Genomic DNA, 23,203 nt, shown 5'->3' on the forward strand with positions numbered 1-23,203 from the left:
CCACCTAAAAGTCAGGCATTGACAGCAATAAATATTCAGTGCTCACTAGTAATTATTTTACCTAGCAAGGGACAAGAATTCGTTCAGAGCTCTTATGGTGAGAGGTTTATTCCCGCACTAGTGCTGAGATCAGATCAGGATGTACGGTGCATTAATTGCCTTAGACTGGAATTCAGGTGAGGAGCAAGATAACCAGCAGCAGCAGAAGCAGCAGCAGCAGCGTGATCTGGAGAGACCGGCAAGAACCTGGCACAATGGGAAAGAGCAGCAAGAGAGACATGGAGCTCGCAGGAGGCATTATCCACAACCTGGGCTTGTACTGGCAGAGATTGACCTTCCTTGACCTCTCAGAAGCTCTAAAGAAGGCTAAGATTGTTGCATCAGGTGGCAGTAGACATATGAAGCCTCTGAGAAGCAGAAGAAGACCAGCACTCTGCTGGACTTGATAGTTACACATGACAAGTGGCTGGGAACTGACAAGTGGCCTCAATCTTTTTGCACCTGGATCCTTCTAGGAATGGTGACATAGTCAGGATTTCCCAGTTAGCTGCACGAACGTGTATATGGTGGGAGACAGATGGGCCAGCAATGTTGTGAACTTTGTCCGTGTTCATGCCAGTCAAAAGGAATGGGCACCCAGGCTTCATCTCCAGCTGCCTTCCACAGATGCAAGACAGATGTATCTCACCCTGGAACACACTTTGGGTTGCTGGTCTCTGGGTAAAATAGCCCTCTCCTGTTCATCATGGTCAGTTTCTCTCCTGGTATCTAAGCCCTGATCTCTCATATCCTGCTCCTCTGGCTCTATCCCACAAAATGTAAGAGTATGTGATGCATCTGGTGCTTCATCATTCTCTAATCATATTTTCAGTAGCCAGAAATGTATAATACATTCTCCTGACCCACGAAGAATGGGCTGGTATTGTTTGATTCCGATGTTGAATAATAACTGTTTTCCCTCAGGTCCTATAAATTTTCCTGGACCCTTTCACTCCCATATCATTATAAACCATATCACCGGATACAAAGTCATCTGAGACAGTATTATGCAATGTCACAACCCTCTCAGCACACTTTCTGAAACTTCAGCCCTTTTAAAACTTTCCTGTCTGCACGTAATGCATTCAAGTGGGCAGAGAAAAGAGAATTAATGTTAGACCCCTGCTTTAGAAGGATCTATCAGACACTACAGAAAGCAACTTCATATTCCTTCTGTATACAAATTGGTATGGCTATACTGCCCCCAACCATTTGCAAGGAATTTTTAATCATACAGCACCCACACCAGTGCCATTTGCAACAAGCAAGTCAGCTAGTCAACCAGTATCTTATGCAACATCTCATCATAATTGATTGAGTTTTTGCAGAGTTGTAGGGCTGAGGGAGGTTACAGAGATAGGAACAGGTAAGACCAGGGTGGGATATAAAAATAAGGATGTGAATTATACATTTGCATGGGTGACAGGGAACAAATGTTGGTCAACATGTACAGGGACACTAGGTGAGCAGGAATTGATATGGAATTTGATAAAAGCAGCAGCTTTGATGATCTATGGAACATGAAGGATAATTGTCGATCAGAAATGACTGTTTAACATCCTTTATTATGGCCTAAACAACTATATTCTGTGAGGGCTCCTATGGTTCAGATATGTGCAATTAATGCTATCCAGGTCAACATATATGAAAACATCGATTTGCTCTTGCTGTTGTGGGATTTTAAGGAACCAGATGTCACTGTTTTCTTGCCTTATTCAGTTGGCAACATTTGTACATAAAAGTGACTGCTGCCTGTGATGTTCCCTGCAGGAGTCTAAAATGATCCAGAAGCACATAAGATGAGTGCAGCACTGAGGAAAAATCACAGTAGGGAAACACAGTGTGGACTAAAACCTTTAATTTCCCAGGGAGAGACAAAATCAGTTTTTTAATAATCTATCCAATTATCTATTCAATTTTGCTGAAAAATTGAAAAATTATATGGAGCCAATAGAGCCGTACCAAAGAGTACGAGAGCTGATTCTGCACTGCAGAGCTCCCAGCTCTGACATAGTGCATCTTGGGAAATCATCATGCATGTGTGGGATTTCTCAAGATGCACTCCTTTCACGCCACCCCCGCTGAATGTACCCAGTCATCGAATCACTTCTGTTGTCCTCATTACCAGTTTCTCCTCAGTCTTCCAAATAACTTGTTTCATCAATGGTGAAGCCAACTCTTAGGAAGGTTAAGGTCAATGCTGTATTTTGGAACTGTGCCAAAAATACCACATGACACCTGACTGGGATTTTCTGCTCTCATTAGCATCGAGCAGGGGCGGCACGGTAGCACAGTGGTTAGCACTGCTGCTTCACAGCTCCAGGGACCCGGGTTCGATTCCCGGCTTGGGTCACTGTCTGTGTGGAGTTTGCACATTCTCCTCGTGTCTGCGTGGGTTTCCTCCGGGTGCTCCGGTTTCCTCCCACAGTCCAAAGATGTGCAGGTTAGGTTGATTGGCCAAGCTAAACAAATTGCCCTTAGTGTCCTGGGATGCGTAGGTTAGAGGGACTAGTGGGTAAATATGTAGGTATATGGGGGTAGGGCCTGGGTGGGAGTGTGGTCGGTGCAGACTCGATGGGCCGAATGGCCTCTTTCTGCGCTGTAGGGTTTCTAAGATTCTAAGGTTCGGCGATGAGAACGGAAAACATTCCGAGAAGGCCAAAGTCGCCTTTTATGTCGGCGTGAAAGTTTGCCACGATCACTCTCCTCCCTCCCCTCCTTCCCCCAGTCAGTGGGTCATTTTTCCTGCCATTCAACATTGTGAACCTCACTATAATACACTTGCTTCTCATTAATTCAGCCCATTTGCTGGAATCATACCCATCCCCTCTGGTGTAATCTATCTATACCGGTGCGATGTCCAAATAGTGCAAATCATGACTGGCTTCAAAAGTCGTTCACCTGGCGAGCACCACTCTGAGGGAAGAACAGAGATGAGTGTAGTAATTGTGCAGTGGCTCTGTGTATTAAGGGAGTTGACTCAGGAGTGCCGGCCCTGACTGGGGTGACCAGCCTTTGACTTGGAGCCTTTGGCTCGAGGAAGACAAGGATAATACTGGAGCAAGCCTGGAGTAACATTGGCAGGGTACCGGGGGCCTAGTCAACGGAGACTGAGGTTTGATTGTAGGGTTCCTGGGGGAGGACTCAGGGAAGATCATGGGGAAGACTCCATGGTACTGAGGGCCTAGTTGGAAGGAACCGGGGAAACACTCAGGATAACGGGGGCAAAAACTCCAGGATACTGGCAGCCTAATTGGGGGAGAGTATGGGGAATGACCCAGGAGACTGGGGAAAAGACTCCGGGGTATTGGGTCCTAGTCAGGGGAGACTGGGGGAAGACCGGTGAGGGAGGAGATTGAGCAGAAGACTCCAGGATACCGAGTCCTAGTCGAGGGAAACCAGGATGGAGAAATGTGAAGAGTACCATTTCTGAGGTTGCCTTTTGCTGCTGGGCCATGGGCTTCTTGGTAGGCATCACAGAAGAAAAGGAAGCCTGGGGCACTGAGGTGGATAGTGAGCAGTCATCACAGACTGATGGTACTACTCAAATCTGAGAGTTGCTTCTGGAGGTGGAATGTTGATAAGGACCAATGCTAATAGAAAGATGTGAAAGTGATCATTACCCTGTTAAGGCTGAGACTGTTCAGCTGTAACTCAATTGACATGCTTGGAGTATAACTACTCACAATTATACCCACTCAGGCACCACTAACGTGTGAGTGCTGCTGATTGCTGCTTAGCAGTTAACCCTTGGTGCACTTACTTCCAAAATTACTGACTGCCATGGCATTCCTGCCCCATTGGCTGACTCTGAAAGCAAATACATTCCATCAGAGAATTGGCAATGGAGCACTTTAGTGGGGAATTCTGGTGGCCGGATTACTTTAGAAAGTTCTAAAAAGCAACTTTGATAAGTAAACTCTTGCAACGGTAAATGAAATTCAGTATTTAATGCGTAATAAAATTTTATTTTTAAAACTAGTTTTATTAAAACAGAGAAAATACAAAACGAAAACATACAATGGACAGACAAAAACTTCAGCCGAGGGAGAACATAAGAACATAAGAAATAGGAGCAGGAGTAGGCCATCTAGCCCCTCGAGCCTGCCCCGCCATTCAACAAGATCATGGCTGATCTGAAGCGAATCAGTTCCACTTACCCGCCTGCTCCTCATATCCCTTAATTCCCTTAGCGATCAGAAATCTATTTACCCGTGATTTAAACATATTCAACGAGTTAGCCTCCACCACTTCAATAGGCAGAGAATTCCAGAGATTCACTACCCTCTGAGAGAAGAAGTTCCCCCTCAACTCTGTTCTGAACCGGCCCCCACTTATTTTGAGGCTGTGCCCTCTAGTTCTGGTTTCCCTTCTAAGTGGAAAGAATCTTTCTACCTCTACCCTATCCAGCCCCTTCATTATCTTATATGTCTCTATAAGATCACCCCTCTTCTAAACTCCAACGAGTACAGACCCAATCTGTTCAATCTCTCCTCATAAGCTACACCCCTCATCTCCGGTATCAACCTGGTGAACCTTCTCTGCACTCCTCCAAGGCCAATATATCCTTTCGCAAATAAGGGGACCAAAACTGCACACAGTACTCCAGTTGTGGCCTCACCAGTGCCTTGTATAGTTGCAGCAAGACCTCCCTACTTTTATATTCTATCCCCCTCGCGATAAAGGCCAACATTCCATTCGCCTTCTTGATCACCTGCTGCACCTGCAGACTGAGTTTTTACGATTCGTGCACAAGAACCCCCAGGTCCCTCTGCACAGTAGCATGATGTAATTTTTCTCCATTTAAATAATATTCCAATTTACTATTATTTCTTCCAAGGTGGATAACCTCACATTTGCCAACGTTATATTCCATCTGCCAGATCCTCGCCCACTCGCTCAGCCTATCCAAATCTCTCTGCAGACTTTCCGCGTCCTCCACGCAATTCGCTTTCCCACTCATCTTCGTGTCATCAGCAAACTTTGATACCCTACACTCAGTCCCCTCCTCCAGATCATCTATGTAAATGGTAAACAGTTGAGGCCCCAGCACCGATCCCTGCGGCACGCCACTGGTCACCGACTGCCAACCAGAAAAGCACCCATTTATTCCAACTCTCTGCTTCCTGTTCGATAGCCAATCCCCAATCCACGCCAACACCTTACCCCAACTCCGTGTATCCCAATCTTCTGCAGCCACCTTTTGTGAGGCACCTTATCGAATGCCTTCTGGAAATCTAAAAACACCACATTCACCGGTTCCCCTCTGTCAACCACACTAGTGACATCTTCATAAAAATCCAGTAAATCCGTCAAACACGACTTTCCCTTCACGAATCCATGCTGCTTCTGCTTGATCGAACCATTCTTATCCAGGTGCTCTACTATTTCCTCTTTAATGATGGACTCCAGCATCTTCCCAACTACGGACGTTAAGCTAACCGGCCTGTAGTTACCCACCTTTTGTCTACTTCCTTTTTTAAACAGTGGCGTAACAGTAGCTGTTTTCCAATCAGCCGGCACTACCCCAGAGTCCAGCGAATTTTGATAAATAACTACTAACGCATCTGCTATTACCTCAGCCATTTCTTCCAGTACCCTAGGATGCATTCCATCTGGGCCCGGGGACTTGTCTACCTTCAGTCCCAAGCACTACCTCTTTAGTAACAGTAATTGTATTAAGGACCTCACCTCCCACCAACTCTCGATCTCTAATATTCGGTAAACTATTTGTGTCTTCCATCATGAAGACCGACACAAAGAACTTATTTAAAGTCTCAGCCATTTCCTCGTTTTCCACTTTTAAATCTCCCCTCTCTTCCTCCATGGGTCCAACATTCACTCTAGCCACTCTATTCCTTTTTATATATTTGTAAAAACTTTTACTATCATTTTTTATATTTTGAGCTAGTTTAGTTTCAGAATCTATCTTTCCTTTCTTAATTGCTTTCTTAGTCGTTCTTTGTTGTTTTTTAAAGCTTTCCCAATCCACTAATTCTCCACTATTTTTGGCCACTCTGTACGCATCTGTTTTTATTTTAATACTCTCCTTTATTTCCTTTGTTATCCACGTCTGGTTATCCCTTTTCTTACAGTCCTTCTTTATCACCGGAATATATTTTTGCTGAGTACTTTAAAAAATCTCCTTAAAAATCCTCCACTGTTCCTCAGCTGTCCTACCTACCAGTCTGCTCGCCCAGTCTACATTGGCCAACTCCGCCTTCATCTTATCATACTCCCCTCTGTTCAAGCAGAGGATACTGGTTTGGGACCCTACTTTCTCACCCTCCATCTGTATCAGAAATTCAACCATATTATGATCACTCAACCCAAGAGGATCCCTCACAAAAAGATCCTTAATTCTACCTGTCTCATTACACAGTACCAGATCTAAGATAACTCGCTCTCTCGTAGGTTCTGTAACATACTGTTCAATGAAACTATCCTGACAGCATTCTAAGAACTCTTCCTCAAGCCCTCCACATCCAATTTGAGTCGACCAATCAATATTCAGGTTAAAATCCCCCATGATTATTGCCGTTTTGTTTTTGCACATATCCATTATTTGCTTGTTTATAGCCTTCCCCACCTCTAAGTTATTATTTGGGGGCCTATAGACCACGCCTACCAGTGTCTTTTTCCCCCTACTATTCCTTCCAAGAGATCCAAGACATCCAAGATCCAATGACACAACAGCACCAGTGAATGTTTTCCACAGATCTCTGTTTTCGTACCAGAAGCTTGGTCAATTAAACAGTTTGGTTACCTCAATTATCTCAAAATACACCCAAGTAATTAATTTACAGAGTTCAATTTAATAATCAACATGTCAATCTATTTATGATAATTTTGATGCTCAAATTATAATCTGACACTTAAAATATTGATCTGTCATTCGTCTGTCTGTTTTATGGACGTTCTCTCCCAAAAATGGTTTCTTATGACTCAGCATTTCTCTAACCAGTTTAAACCGGCTCTAATACCAAATGAAGGCGCCTTTATCATTTGGCATTATCCCCTGGCCTGGATGTACATGGGTAATTTACTTTGGTGCATAATTTGTGCCTGACTTGTACCAGTATCTTTCATGAATACAATTCACTACTGAAGTTTCTTCGGTTTTTAGTGGGAACGTTAGAATTACAAAATGCATTTTCCAACTCAAAAAGCTTGTGTAAACTTTCACTTATCATTAATTACATAGATTCAACAAACTAACATTAATTATATTAATTCACATTAAACAAATAAAACACTTTTCATTTTCGTAGCATGTTATAAATTCATTTCTTAGAGACATTATAAATATGTTACTTAAATATTTTGTATTATTCTCAAACCATATATTAAAACATTAGCTGCTAATTATCCTCATGTTGGGTGTTAGATGGTTAGAATTAATCAGAATTCTCAAATACAATTGCAATGGCACACTATCTGAGGAGAGTGCTTCTAATGCTTGGCTGTGTGCTGAAATTAGTATTGACAAGAGCTCTCCATAGACCAGGTTGAGTGCTAGGCCTTGAATTGAAGCTTTGGACAATGCCTGTGCCTGAGATGAGAACTCAACATGCGGTCGAGTGGCTAAGGTTGTGGCTACTCCATCATGTCAGATCAGTCATGACCTCATTGAATGGTAGAGCAGAATCAATGGGCTGAATGGCCTGCTTCTACTCCTCTGTCTTATGGCCTTATGGTCTTATGTGGTGTGGAGCAAGGGTGGTGTGGGTCCTTGCCCAACCATCATATGAATGAAGGATTGAGCATCAATGTGGTGGCTAGGACATGTGTCAGTGGCTTTCAGAAGCAGATTCAGATGCTGGCAGACTGGTTCTTAGGAGACAGAAGCTAACCATCAAGTCTTAGTTAGGACACAAACAAAACATGGGAGCCTGGTGAAGTCCATGTCATTCTTCTCATTCCAAGGCAGGAGAGCAGAAGAAGGTGTCAGCGGAAGCGCCTAGCTCACCAAAGGCAGGAGCAGAACCGTTAAGAGGAAGGGGTGGCAGGGCCTGCTCCAAATGCAAGGGGGATGAACCCCAGAGAGCGGTCCTCAGAGGTGCCTCACTTGGCCCCGGGCGGTGGAATTTTACAAGATTTTTTCTAAGTGTCTAGCTAGTTTGAAAATGGGAGACCAGATCCATTTTTTGGGTGAGTTTTCACACCCAATCCTATGCATTCTGTCTCTAAAAAGGTGGCCTAGTCAGTATCTAGCCAGAGAGGCTGTGGGTGGGGCTTAACTCGTGAGACAGCCTGTAGAGGGAGGTATTGCGCATGTGCAGACTTCTGATGCTGGACATGTGCATCAATAGTAGCAGGGCTCTGACAGACAGAGAGAGAGAGCAGTCAGGCCCCTACTGCTGCAGGTAGCCACAACTAGCGTCCCCCACCCACTGCAATCGTAGGGGACAGCGGCCCAAGATGCAGCCCCCAACCCCCCACCGCACAGACTGATTGCATCTCCCGTTCGCTCCCCCACCGATCACATGCAAAGTGGCAGTGGGCCCCCCTCACCTCATTGGCCTGCCCCCCATTGGCATCACCGCTGGCACTGCCTGGCAGGCAGTGTCCAGGTGCCAGGCTGGCAGTGCCAAGATGCCAGGGTGGCACTGCCAGTCTGGCACTGCCCAGGGGGCACCCTGGCCTTGCACTCAGCCTACCCGGGGGGCCCTTAATGGCTTCCAGTTCCACCAGTGAGGCCAACACGACTGTTCCCCGTTTATGGGGAGCGGGTGTTTTCCTCGCCAGAGAGAACCTCTCCCGGCGAGACCATAAAGGCAAGTGAGCCTGGACGATTGAGCACTGGATTTGCTAAACACATTGAAATCAATATTTAAACAAATTTAAATAAATTAATCAGTCTCTCAAGCGGCTGACCGCGCTGGAAATCCATGTGTTGTAAAATAGCACAAGCGCAAAAACCAGCGTCATTAGCGCTAGCTGCTTTATGCCCGATTTTATGACATTTTCCTGCCGCAAAATGGGCATAAAGGGGTCGTAAAATTCCGCCTAGGATATATAGACAGTGCCGAACATACCTGCAGATGTCTGAGAACCAGTGTCGTTGAAGAATATGCATATCGGGGAACTGGTTGGTCACATCTGACACCTTTTTCAGGACTTGGAGGGCATCTGGTCCCAGTGTCATGAAAGTTAAAGTGGTGCCCAATGTTTATGGTGACCTCTGCGGGATTTCACAAGCAATGCAGGAGAAAATATTGCAGCAGGGTACCCATGGCAGTCGCCACCCCAACTGTGTTAACCTCATTGCATTGGAGTGTCAGCACAATCACCACAGATATAAGGCAGACCGACTCCTCCGTGCAGCCTTTCAATCTGAGGAGCGTACCAGACATCCCTTCCTGATTTTCTGAGTTTATATTGTATAATTATACAGGAATAATTAGTGTAAAAGCGTAGGGTGGCACAGTGGCACATTGGTTACCGCTACTGCCTCACAGCTCCAGGAACCCGGGTTCGATTCCAGCCTTGGGTGACTGCCTGTGTGGAGTTTGCACATTCTCCCCGTGTCTGTGTGGGTTTCCTTCGGGTTCTCCGGTTTCCTCCCACAGTCCAAAGATGTGCAGGTTAGGTGGATTGGCCATGCAAAATTGCCCTTAGTGTCCCAAGATAGGTAAGTTAGGTGGATTAGCCACAGGAACTGTGGCGAGTTACACATAGGATTTGTGTAACATACTCTGTTAGAGAGTCGGTGCAAACTCAAAGGGCCAAATGATCTCCAGTGCATGGTAGGGATTCTATGATTCCATGAATTCCCAAGTAAACATTGCTTTGGGAAGCAAAAAGAGTGCAAGCAATAAAACTGTGCAGGTGCCAATCCCCTCGGATCAGCTTCACCTAATGCAGAAATTAAAGATGAGATAAAAAGACAGGAAATCTTTTTGATCCTTTGATCGGGAAACTTGGTGGGGGAATATGCAAACTACAGCAAAGAAGTAACTGGGTGGTAAGTATATTTACAGCGACTCTGGAGACATTAATATTTTACAGAGGTTTAGCACATTGCATTATTTATGAAATCGGGTCAATTATTTAAATGGTTAGAATGCAATTGTGGTAAACCTCAAAGTTGTTTTATTAATAAGAAAGAAAAGGAATTTGCTCATCTTACAGGAAAACTGATTTTAGCAAGCACGTGCTTGTGTTTCTACAAGGCTGATAAAACATGGTTTGCCATTAGAAACCAGGCCAGCTCGCTTGACCAATGTTGCAGATTTTATAATAAATTTTAAAAGACAGTTAAAGAAAATGAAGTGAGGAGTTTTGAAATAGTTCTTTAAAAGTATTTTCTAAGCTACCGTGGACAATACTTTTGCAAAGGTAATGTCACATGTTGCATTAAAGGGAACCTGGTCAGATGGATAAGGAGGTGAAATAAAAACAGAAATTGCTGGAAAAACCCAACAGGGGGGATTCTACAGGCTCGCTTGCCCCAAAAGCATAAAATCCCGCCTGAGGTCAATGGATTGTCCGCCTCCTGCCTGCTTCTATTCCCGTGGTCGGTGGGGCGGTAAAATTCCGGCCTACAGGTCTGGCAGCAACTGTGGAGAGAGAAATCAAGTCTAAAATAACTCTTCATCAGAACAGTTGTGCTGAAGAATCATATTAGACTCTAAACATTAACTCTCTTTCTCCTTCCCCAATGCTGCCAGGCCTGGTAAGCTTTTCCAGTTTTTATTTAAGATTTTCAGCGTCTGCAGTATTTTGCTTTTATTTTGTGGGTAGAAATGAGCAGAAATTGAAGGTAGAAGAAGATTTGTAGATCAGGTGGATTAGCCATGATAAATGTGTGGGGTTATGGGGATAGGGCAGGGGTGGGGGGCGGGGGGGGAGGGGGTGGGCTGCTGGGTAAGATTCTCTTTCAGGGAGTTGGTGTGGACTTGATGGGCCAAATGGCCTCCTTCTGCACTGCAGGGATTCAATGGTAGGGTTTTTATAGTAAAAATATATCAGATTGGAACGATGTGGTCACTGGTTTTCTTATGGAATCTGTGATGGCGGCATTCTTATTTATGGTATTCATAAATGATCTAAACTTAAAAAATCGAGGAAAGAAGATCAAAATTTGTTGAAGACACCAAATGGAAGTGAGTAATATGTTGTGTTGAAGATTGTAAAAGATCTGAGGAAAGATAGCTTGGTTACCAGGTCACATGGATATGTTGCAAATGATGTTTAAAGTGGAAGAAGTCAAAATAGTGCATTTTGTAAAGAAGAGTAGGGAAAGGAAATTCATTGTAAATTATGAGATTTTAAACAGGGTGAAAAATCAGAGGCATCTTGGTTTGTAGATGCACAAGTTATTAAAGATGACAGTACAGATAGTTAAAGCCCTAAAGAGGCAAACAAGTCATTGGTTTCATATCCAGAGACATTTGACTTTGAACTTCTCTTGGGTTCTCTTGATATCCTACAACCTTAGTGGGAAATTGGTGAGAAACCTGGAGAAACAGCATAAATGGCTGTTTTCAGTCTTCTTTTCACCATCTTATTTATTTATTATTATCACAAGTAGGCTTACATCAACACTGCAACACTGTGAAAATCCGCTAATCACCACACTCTGGCACCTGTCGGATACACTGAGGGAGAATTTTGCATGGCCAGTGCACCTAACCAACACATTTTTAGACTGTGGGAGGAAACCAGAGCATCCGGAGGAAACCCATGCAGACATAGGGAGAATGTGCAGACTCTGCACAGACAGTGACTCAAGCTGGGAATCAAACCCGGGTTCCTGGTGCTGTGAGGCAACGGTGCTAACCACTGTGCCACCGTGCTGCCTATCTCATGGGATAGGAGAAGGATTTCCCCAAACATCAGGCAAGATTTCCTGTGCAAACCACTGCATGTTTCATGGCGTCAGTATTCGATAAGTTTTTTTTACTCAAGCTGGGTTGCATTTAGGTGTCAACAATCCGAGTTTGAGGATGTGCTCTAAATTAACAATGAACAGGGGCCACTCAGGATGGGGAAAGCATTGGTGCGTGTAGGAAATGAAAGGTTGGATTTGAACTCACATCTTCCGATTATTAGTCTAGTCCTCTGACCACCATGCCTGAGGTTCAGGTCCCACTGAATTACAGTCATAGTCACAAAGTCATTGAGTCATAGAGGTTTACAGCATGGAAACAGGCCCTTCGGCCTAACTTGTCCATGCCACCCTTTTTTTTTTAAGCCCCTAAGATAGTCCCAATTGCCCGCATTTGGCCCATATTCCTCTATACCCATCTTACCCATGTAACTGTCTAAACACTTTTTAAAAGACAAAATTGTACCCGCCTCTACCACTACCTCTGGCAGCTTGTTCCAGACACTCACCATCCTCTACGTGAAAAAAATGCCCCTCTGGACACTCTTGTATCTCTCCCCTCTCACCTTAAACCTATGCCCTCTAGTTTTAGACTCCCCTACCTTTGGGAAAAGATATTGACTATCTAGCTGATCAATGCCCCTCATTATTTTATAGACCTCTATAAGATCACCCCTCAACCTTCTACGCTCCAGAGAAAAAAGTCCCAGTCTATCCAGTCTCTCCTTATAACTCAAACCATCAAGTCCCGGTAGCATCCTAGTAAATCTCTTCTGCACTCTTTCTAGTTTAATAATATCCTTTCTATATTAGGGTGACCAGAACTGTACACAGTAGTCCAAGTGTAGCTTTATCAATGTCTTGTACAACTTCAACAAGATGTCCCAACTCCTGTATTCAATGTTCTGACCAATGAAACCAAGCATGCCGAATGCCTTCTTCACCACTCTGTCCACCTGTGACTCCACTTTCAAGGAGCTATGAACCTGTACTCCTAGATCTCTTTGTTCTGCAACTCTCCCCAATGCCCTACCTTTAACTGAGAAAGTCCTGCCCTGGTTCAATCTACCAATGCATCACCTGACATTTATCTAAATTAAATTCCATCTGCCATTCGTCAGCCCACTGGCCCAATTGATCAAGATCCCATTGCAATCCGAGATAACCTTCTTCACTGTTCACTATGCCACTAATCTTGGTGTCATCTGCAAACTTACTAACCATACCTCCTATATTCTCATCTAAATCATTAATATAAATGACAAATAACAGTGGACCCAGCACCGATCCCTGAGGCACACCGCTAGTCACAGGTCTCCAAGTTTGAAAAACAACCCTCTGCAACAACCCTCTGGCTTCTGTCATCAAGCCAATTTTGTATCCATTTAGCTACCTCACCCTGGATCCTGTGAGATTTAACCTTATGCACCAACTTACCATACGGTACATTGTCAAAAGCCTTGCTAAAGTCCATGTGGACAACATCAACTGCACTGCCCTCATCTACCTTCTTGGTTACCTCTTCAAAAAACTCTATCAAATTCGTGAGACATGATTTTCCACTCATAAAGCCACGCTGACTGTCCCTAATCAGTCCTTGCATCTCTAAGTGCCTGTAGATCCTGTCTCTCAAAATACTTTCCAACAACTTACCCACCACAGATGTGAGGCTCACTGGCCTGTAGTTCCCAGGCTTTTCCCTGCAGTCTTTTTAAACAAAGGCACAACATTTGCCACCCTCCAAGCTTCAGGCACTTCACTTGTGACTAACGATAATTCAAATATCTCAGCTAGAGGACCCGCAATTTCCTCCCTAGCCTCCCACGATGTCCTGGGATACACTTCAGCAGGTCCTGGGGATTTATCTACCTGATGCACTTTAAGATTTCCAGCACCTCCTCCTCTGTAATATGTACACTCCTCAAGACATTACTATTCATTTCCCCAATTTCCCTAACATCCATCCATTAAAGGATGTTACAGCTGGCATTTTTTAAAGATAAATTTTTTCTTCAATCTGTAATGACACAGAAGTGGGAAATCTGAACAATCCAACAACAGCTTTCAAGTCATTGATGAATGTTTGGGAAGCAGCTGCTCAGACTGAACAGTGGATGTTGTTCGAACACAGGATCTGAGGCCCTGTGTTCAGATGCCGGCTGCAAAGTAGGAGTGAAGAAACAATCACCTTGTAATGCAAAGAACCCACTAGGACCAGAGTGATCCCCTGGACTAGTTTTCAATTGCCTCTGGGGATCGGAGAGGAATTTACAGGCAAACCTTTCCCCCAAATTAACCTTGTTTTTCAATCTGTTTATTCACCCACCCTGGTTGATAAGGCCTCCTGGGTGAAGTGGAGAAGTCTATATACTGTGCTTCACAAGGCATTGTATTTGAGTGAGACAGGCTGGATGCACCAGAGTGTTTTTCTCCGTCTGTCATTTCCCATACGTTTTATGCATCGTATTGTTTCAACAACTTAAATGTAAGAAGTTTAACTTCTGGAAATAAACATGGAAGGAAAATGAACTAACTGTGTTTTCTGATTTATACATGTATCATAGCAAGGTATTGAAATTCAGACACTCTCTGTGTGAGCAGCACTGAGTGTGGCTTTGGACAGAGTGTGGAAGTTTGGTGAGAAGAGGGAGTTCAGTGAGGAGGGGAGGACGCTACTCCTTTGCTTCTCTAATTTCTTCACCTTGTGGGAATTGGTTTCTGCTTTTCTACAGGGGAGGTGGCGAGCTGTTGGTGAATATCCAGTAAGAGGTCAAGATCTATTTTCTGAAGGTTGAAATTTGTCCTGCGCTTTGTGATAAGATTAATTAATATCTCAAATAAGTAACTGAATAAAATGATAAAGTAATTAGTTAAAGATCATAAGGGTATGGCGGGACAGTTGATGTGTCATGCCTGCAGAATGTGGGTGCTCATGGATACTGGTGTTAACCAGGGCAAGCATGTCTGCAGTAAGTGTCTGCGGCTTGAGGAGCTTTGGCTCAGAGTCATTGAGCTGGAGTTTGAGCATCATACAGGGAGAGAGTTATGAGGAAGCTTTGTTTCAGGAGGCAGTCACACCCATTTGGATATAATCTTCCATTTGAGAAAGTAGTCAGGGACAGGAGGGTGTGACTGCTGCTGAGGTAGGTAAGGGCACCCAGAGGACAGGAGTGCAGAAGTGTCAGCCACTGCAATTGTCCAAAAGGTTCGAGGTTCTTCCAGCTGGTTCGGATGAGAGTGGGGGATGAAGGGTGGATGGGTCTTAGAGGTTTACAGCCTGGAAACAGGCCCTTCGGCCCAACTTGTCTATGCCACCCAGTTTTTACCACTAAGCTAGTCCCAATTGCCTGCATTTGACATATATCCCTCTATACCCATCTTACCCATGTAACTGTCTAAATGCCTTTAAAAAGACAAAATTGTACCCGATTCTACTACTCCCTCTAGCAGTTTGTTCCAGGCATTCATCACCCTCTGAGTGAAAAAAATGCCCCTCTGGACCCTTTTGTGTCTCTCCCCTCTCACCGTAAACCTATGCCATCTAGTTTTAGACCCTCCTGCCTTTGGGAAAAGATGTTGACTATCTACCTCAGTGGTTCCCAAAGGGTGCGGCACGCCACACTGGTGCGGCGAGAGAGGATGGTAAGTGTGGCGGGAAGATTCAAGGACAATCAAAGAAACATTTAAACATGGTTTAAACAAGCATTGTTTTCTACTTTCTGGATGTCCCATGATCATATTATAAAGTAGTCGTCTTCCATGTTATGAATCAAGCACTGCTAGGAGTTTTTTTTTGTTTTTGAATGTATTTCTTATCAATAAAACATTCGGTGTGGCGTGAGTAAATTTTTATTCCAAAAGTGCGGCCCAGTGAAAAAAGTTTGGTAACCACTGATCTACCTCACCTATGCCCCTCATTATTTTATAGATCTTTGTAAGATCACCCCTGAGCCTCCTATACTCCAGGGAAAAATGTCCCAGTCTATCCAGCCTTATAAATCAACCATCAAGTCCTAGTAGCATCCTAATAAATATTTTCTGCACACTTTCTAGTTTAATAATATCCTTTCTATAATAGGGTGAGTAGAATTGTACACAGTGTTCCAAGAGTGGCCTTACTAATGTCTTGTGCAACTTCAACAATATGTAGATGTTACAAAGAAGGAGGTGCTGGATGTCTTAAAGCGCATCAAGATAGGTAAATCCTTGGGAACTGATGAAATGTAGCCCAGGACGTTGTGGGGGGCTGGGGAGGAAATTCCAGGTCCCTAACAGGGATATTTGAATCATCGACATCCACAGGTGAGGTGCCCAAAGATTGGAGGGTTGAAAATGTTATGCCTTTGTTTAAGAAGGGCTGCAGGGAAAAGCCTGGGAGCTAGAGACCAGTGAGCCTAACGTTTATAGTGGGTAAGTTGGTAGAAGGTATTCTGAGATGCAGGATCCACAGACATTTAGAGAGGTAAGGACTGATTAGGGATTGTCAGTAGAAGTTGAGAAGCAATCACCTTGTAATGCATGGAACTCATTAGAACCAGAGTGATCTCCTGGACTAGTTTTCAATTGCCTCTGGGGACCGGAGAGGAATTTACCAGCAAACCTTTCTCCCACATTAACCTTGTTTTTCAATCTGTTTATTCACCTACCTTGGTTGATAAGGCCGTCTTGGTTGAACTGGAGAAGTCTATATACTGTGCTTCAGAAGACATTGTATTTGAGTGAGGCAGGCTGGATGCACCAGAGTGTCTTTCTCCACCTGTCATTTCCCATATGTTTTAAGCATCATATTATTTCAATAACTTAAATGTAAGAAGATTAATTTCTGGAACGAAGTCTTGTAAGGAAAATGAACTAACTGTGTTTTCTGATTAATACATGGATCATAGCAAGGAATAGAAATTCAGACGCTCTCTGTGTGAGCAGCACTGAGTGTGGCTTTGGACAGAGTGTGGAAGTTTGGTGAGAAGAGGGAGTTCAGTGAGGAGGGGAGGACGCTACTCCTTTGCTTCTCTAACTTCTTCACTCTGTGGGAATTGGTTTCTGCTTTTCTACAGGGGAGGTGGCGAGCTGTTGGTGAATGTCCAGTAAGTGGTCAAGATCTATTTTCCGAAGGTTGAAATTTGTCCTGCACTTTGTGCTATGATTTATTAATATCTAAAATAAATAACTGAATAATATAATAAAGTAATTAGTTAAAGATCATAAAGGTATGGCAGGACAGTTGATGTGTCATGACTGCAGAATGTGGGTGCTCATGGATACTGGTGTTATCCAGGGCAAGTACATCTACAGTAAGTATCTGTGGCTTGAGGAGCTCAGCTCAGAGTCACTGAGCTGGAGTTTGAGCTGCGGACACTGCAACACAGTAAGAAGTTTAACAACACTAGGTTAAATTCCAACAGGTTTATTTGGTAGCAAATACCACTAGCTTTCGGAGCGCTGCTCCTTCGTCAGGTGGAGTGGAGAAATGCTCACAAACAGGGCATACAGAGATACAAACTCAATTTACAGATAATCAAGTCTTAAAGGTACAAACAATGTGAGTGGAGAGAGCATTAAGCACAGGTTAAAGCGATGTATATTGTCTCCAGACAAGACAGCCAGTGAGATTCTGCAAGTCCAGGCAAGCTGTGGGGGTTATAGATAGTGTAACATGAACACAAGATCCCGGTTGAGGCCGTCCTCATGTGTGCGGAACTTGGCTATCAGTTTCTTCTCAGCGACTCTGTGCTGTCGTGTGCCGTGAAGGCCGCCTTGGAGAACGCTTACCCGGAGATCAGAGGCCAAATGCCCGTGACCGTTGAAGTACTCCCCAACAGGAAGGGAACAGTCTTGCCTGGTGATTGTCGAGAGGTGTTCATTCATCCGTCGTCGTAGCGTCTGCATGGTTTCCCCAATGTACCATGCCTCGGGACATCCTTTCCTGCAGCGTATCAGGTAGACAACGTTGGCCGAGTTGCAAGAGTATGTACTGTGTACCTGGTATTCTCACGTGAGATGATGGCATCTGTGTCGATGATCTGGCATGTCTTGCAGAGGGTGCTGTGGCAGGGTTGTGTGGTGTCGTGGTCACTGTTCTCCTGAAGGCTGGGTAGTTTGCTGCGGACAATGATCTGTTTGAGGTTGTGCGGTTGTTTGAAGGCAAGAAGTGGAGGTGTGGGGGTGGCCTTGGCGAGATGTTCGTCTTCATCGATGACATGTTGAAGGCTCCGGAGGAGATGCCGTAGGTTCTCTGCTCTGGGGAAGTACTGGATGACGAAGGGTACTCTGTCCACCGTGTCCCGTGTTTGTCTTCTGAGGGGGTTGGTGCGGTTTTTCGCTGTGGCGTGTTGGAACTGTCGATCGATGAGTCGAGCGCCATATCCTGTTCATATCGTCATAACCTCATATCGCCATAACCGCAGCAAACTACCTTGTTAAACTTCTTGCTGTGTTTACCCCAGTCCAATGCCAGCATCTCCACATCATGACACTGCAACACATCAGGGAGGGAGAGTTTTACCTGGAAGCTTTGTTTCAAGATGTGATCACACCCTTTGGATATAATCTTCCAGTTTGGAAAGTGGTCAGGGACACGAGGGTGTGACTGGTGCTGAGGCAGGCAAAGGGACCCAGAGGGCAGGAATGCCGGAGTGCCAGTCACTGCAATTGTCCTGCAGGTTTGTGGTTCTTCTAGCTGTTTTGGATGAGAGTGGGGAATGAAGGGTGGATGAGCTGACTGACCATGGCACTGTGATATGGGAAGTTATTCAATGGGAGGTGGGTGGAGAGGGTTGATGGGAAGCAGATAAGAAAGTACTGGTAGTAGGTGACAGTATAGTGAGAGGCATTGACAATGTTCTCTGTAACAAGGGTTCAGAGTCCTGTTGGCTGTGTTGCTTGCCCCATGCCAGCGTTCGGGAAATCTGCTCCGGGCTGGAGATAACCTTGGTTTGAGGAGGGTCCATTGAGGACCATGTAGGTACCAATGGCATAGGTAGAATCAAGAAGCAGGTTCTGCACTGACATTTCAGGAGCTAGACACTATATTAAACAACAAAACATGCAATCCCAGGATTATTACCTGAGCCACGAACAAATTGGCATAGGGTGCATCAAATTAGAGAGATGAATACATAGCTCAAAGACTGGTGTGGGAAGTGAATTTCAGTTTGTGGGGCATTGGCATCAGTCCTGTGAAAGTGGGGGCTGTACCGTTGGGATGGCCTACATTTGAACCATGCTGCGAGCAATGTTCTTGCAAACTGCATGACTAGGGAATTGAGAATACTTTAAACACAATAGAGGACGGGATGGTTCTGGCAACATGGTGGCACAATGATTAGCACTGCTGCCTCACAGGGACCTGGGTTCAATTCCCAGCTTGGGTCACTGTGCAGATTCTGCATGTTTTCCCCGTGCCTTCATGGGTTTACTTCAGGTGCTCCAGTTTCCTCCCCCAGTCCGAACGACGTGCTGGTTAGATGCATTTCCATGCTAAATTCTCCCTCAGAACAGGCGTCGGAGTGTGGCACCTAGGGGATTTTCACAGCAACTTCATTGCAGTGTTACTGTAAGCCTACTTCCAGTAGGCTTCAGTAGGCTACAGTAGGCGCTCTGGTTTCCTCCCACAGTCCAAAGATGTACGGGTTAAGTTGATTGGCCATGCTAAATTTACCCTAGTGTCAGGGGTATTAGCAGGGTAAATATGTGGGGTTATGGGAATAGTGCCTGGGTGGGATTGTGGCCGGTGCAGACTCAATGGGCCAAAGGACCTCCTTTTGTGCTGTAGGGATTCTATGATTCTATCATACTTGTGACACTAATAAATAAACTTAAAAACTTAAAACTAAGAGGATGATCTGATTTCCACACCAGGCTAACACATCTTTTCATGAATTACTTATCCTTTAATTGTTTCACAAATAAGATTTTCTATTTAACTAATCTGTCTGGTTTCCAATATATCAGGTTCAGTTTTTTTTTCATGGCTTTTGTCAATTTAGCGTACAATATGCAATAACATATTGGACAGGATTTTATGGCCTCGCTTGAGCAAAATGAGAAATTCCCTCCCAAGGTCAATGGACATTTCCGTTGTCCGTCCCTTGCCCGCTCCGATTCCATGGTGGGCGGGGTGTTAGAATTCCAGCGATTAATTGAAACTACATAAAGATAGTTACACTAAAATAATTGATTTTGAGCTCGGTGGCACCGTGGTTAGCACTGCTGCTTCACGGCACCAGGGACCCGGGTTCGATTCTCGGCTTGGGTCACTGTCTGTGTGGAGTTTGCACATTCTCCCTGTGTCTGCATGGGTTTCCTCCGGGTGCTCCGGTTTCCTCCCACAGTCCAAAGATGTGCGGGTTAGGTGGATTGGCCATGATAAATTGCTCCTCAGTGTTCGGAGGACTAGCTAGGGTAAATGCATGGGGTTATGGGGATAGGGCCTGGTGCAAACTCAATGGGTTGAATGGCCTCCTCCTGCACTGGAGGATTCCATGCTTGAGGAGTTGAATGGCCTACTCTTGTTGCTGTAAAAGTATAAAACCTACTTAAGGTCAATAGACGGAGGCAAAGAATTCCATTGCTGCCTATTGTTCGCACTCCCTGTTCTCTTGGATGTGACCACATGAAACCGATTGCTGCATTGCAGCACAGTAAGTCATTGTGATTTAAGTGCAGCCCAAGAATTGGCCAACAATGATGTGAAACTAATCAGACCAAAGATAGACCAAATCTTTAGAAGATTCTAGAAGGTAGCCGGAAAGGTATAAGAAGCCGATGCTAGCAGGGTTTGGCCTGCCCTGAAACATATTTTTTGGGCATGGCAGCGACTATAAAGAAACATAGGAAGATAGAAAATAGATGCAGGAGTAGGCCATTCGGCCCTTCGAGCCTGCACTGCCATTCAATATGATCATGGTTGATCATGCACTTCCAGTATCCCACTCCCGCTTTCTCTCCATACCCCTTGATCTCTTTAGCCACAAGGGCTACATCCAGCTCCCCCTTGAACATAGTTAAGAAACTGGCTGCAACAGCTTGCTGTGGTAGAGAATCCCACAGGTTAACAAATCTCTGAATGAAGAAGTTCTTCCTCATCTCGGTCCTGAATGGCTTACCACTTATTCTTCGACTGTGACCCCCCTAGTTCTGCACTTCCCCAACATCGGGAGCATTCTTCCCGCATCTAGTCTGTCCAGTCCCATCAGGATGTTATATGTTTCTGTGAGATCCCCCTCTCATTTTTCTAAATTCCAGTGAGTACAAGCCCAGTCAATCCAATCTCTCTTCATATGTCAGTCCTGCCATTCCAGGAATTAGTCTGGTGAACCTTTGCTGGACTCTCTCAATGGCAAGAATGTTGTTTCTCAGACTAGGAGACCAAAACTGCCTGCTGTACCTGCATGCCAACCATCAGCGACTGTTCCACCATGACACCCAGGTCATGCTGCACTTCCCCTTTTCCTAAACTGCCACCATTCAGATAATAATCTTCCTTCCTGCTTTTGCCAAGAAAGTGGATAACCTCACATTTATCCACATTATATTGCATTTGCCAAGTGTTTGCCCATTCAGCCAGCCTGTCCAAGTCACTCTGCAGCGTCTTAGCATCCTCCTTACAGCACACACTGCCACCCAGCTTAGTATCGTCTGCAAATTTGGAGATATTGCATTCAATTCCATTGTCCTAATCATGAATGTATATTCTGAATAGCTGGGTTTCCAGCACTGAACCCTGCAGTACCCCACTAGTCACTGCCTGCCACTCTGAAAAGGACCCGTTTATTCCCACTCTCTGCTTCCTGTCTGTCAACCAGTTCTCTACCCACATCAATACATTACCCCCAGTACCATGAGCTTTAATTTTGCTCACTAATCTCTTGTGTGGGACCTTGTCAAAAGCATTTTGAAAGTCCAGATACACAACATCCACTGGTTCACGCTTGTCCACTCTACTGGTCACATCCTCAAAAAATTCCAGAAGATTTGTCAAGCAAGATTTCCCTTCAGTGAATCCATGATGACTTGGACCTAGCCTGTCACCGCCTTTCAAATGCTCAGTTATTACAGCAGCTCACCTCCAGACCATAGAAACCAAGAAACATCGAAACTAGAAGGAGGAGTAGGCCATTCGGCCCTTCCAGCCTGCTCCGCCATTCATTTTGATCCTTTTAACCCCAAGAGCTGTATCTAATCAGACAACATTTTGGCCCCAATTATATTCTGTGGTAGTGAATTCCACACATTCACCAGCCTCTGGGTGAAGAAATATCTCCTCACCTCAGTTCGGAAAGGTTTACCCTCTATCCTCAAAGTATGACCCCTATATCTGGACTCCCTCACCATTGGCAACATTCTTTCTGAATCTACCCTGTCTAATTCCAAAATTGCCTGGACACAGGAAAGGTTCCAATGGATTGAAAAAATGCTAAAGTAACGCCCTTATTCAAGAAGAGGGGGAGGCAAAATGTGGGAAATTACAGACCAGTTAGTTTAACATCTGCTCTTGGGAAAGTGTTAGAATCAATTATCAAGGAAGCAATATCAGGGCATTTGGAAAGTCAAAACACTATCCATCAGAGTCAGTATAGTTTTATGAAAGGCAAATCAAGTTTGACTAATTTGCTAGAGTTCTTTGAGGATGTAACGAGCAAAGTGGATAATGGGGGTCCTGTAGATGTAGTATATCTGGACTTCCGGAAGACGTTTGATAAGGTGCCGCACAAAAGGTTAATTCGCAATGTTAGATCACATGGGATAGGGGTAATTTATTAGCTTGGATAGGTGACTGACTGATGGACAGAAGACAGAGTCAGGATAAATGTTTTTTTTTCTGGATGGCAAGAAGTAACTAGTGGGGTGCCACAGGGTTCGGTCTTTGGGCCCGAGCTATTTACAATCTATATTAATGACTTGGATACAGGGACAGAAGGCTCTATAGCAAAATTTGACACAAAAATACACGGGACAGTAAGTTGCAATGAGGAAATAAGAATCTTACAAATGGATATAGGTAGGTTAGGAGAGTGGGCCAAAATGTGGCAGATGGAGTTTAATGTGGATAAGAGGTCATGCAATTTGATCGGAAAAATGGGAAGATGACTTATTATCTAAATGGGCAGAGACTTCGGAGTGCTCCAGTGCAGAGGGATCTGGGTGTCGTCGTTCATGAGTCACAGTAAACGAGCATGCAGGTTCAGCAGATAATAAAGAAAGCAAATGGAATGTTGGCATTTATTGTTAAAGGAATAGAATATATTGATAAGGAAATATTGTTGCAACTCTACAAGACATTGGTGAGGCCGCACCTGGAGTATTGTGCACAGTTTTGGCCCCTGTATTTGA

Source organism: Mustelus asterias, chromosome 7 (assembly GCF_964213995.1).
Source record: "Mustelus asterias chromosome 7, sMusAst1.hap1.1, whole genome shotgun sequence".
NCBI lineage: Eukaryota > Metazoa > Chordata > Chondrichthyes > Carcharhiniformes > Triakidae > Mustelus > Mustelus asterias.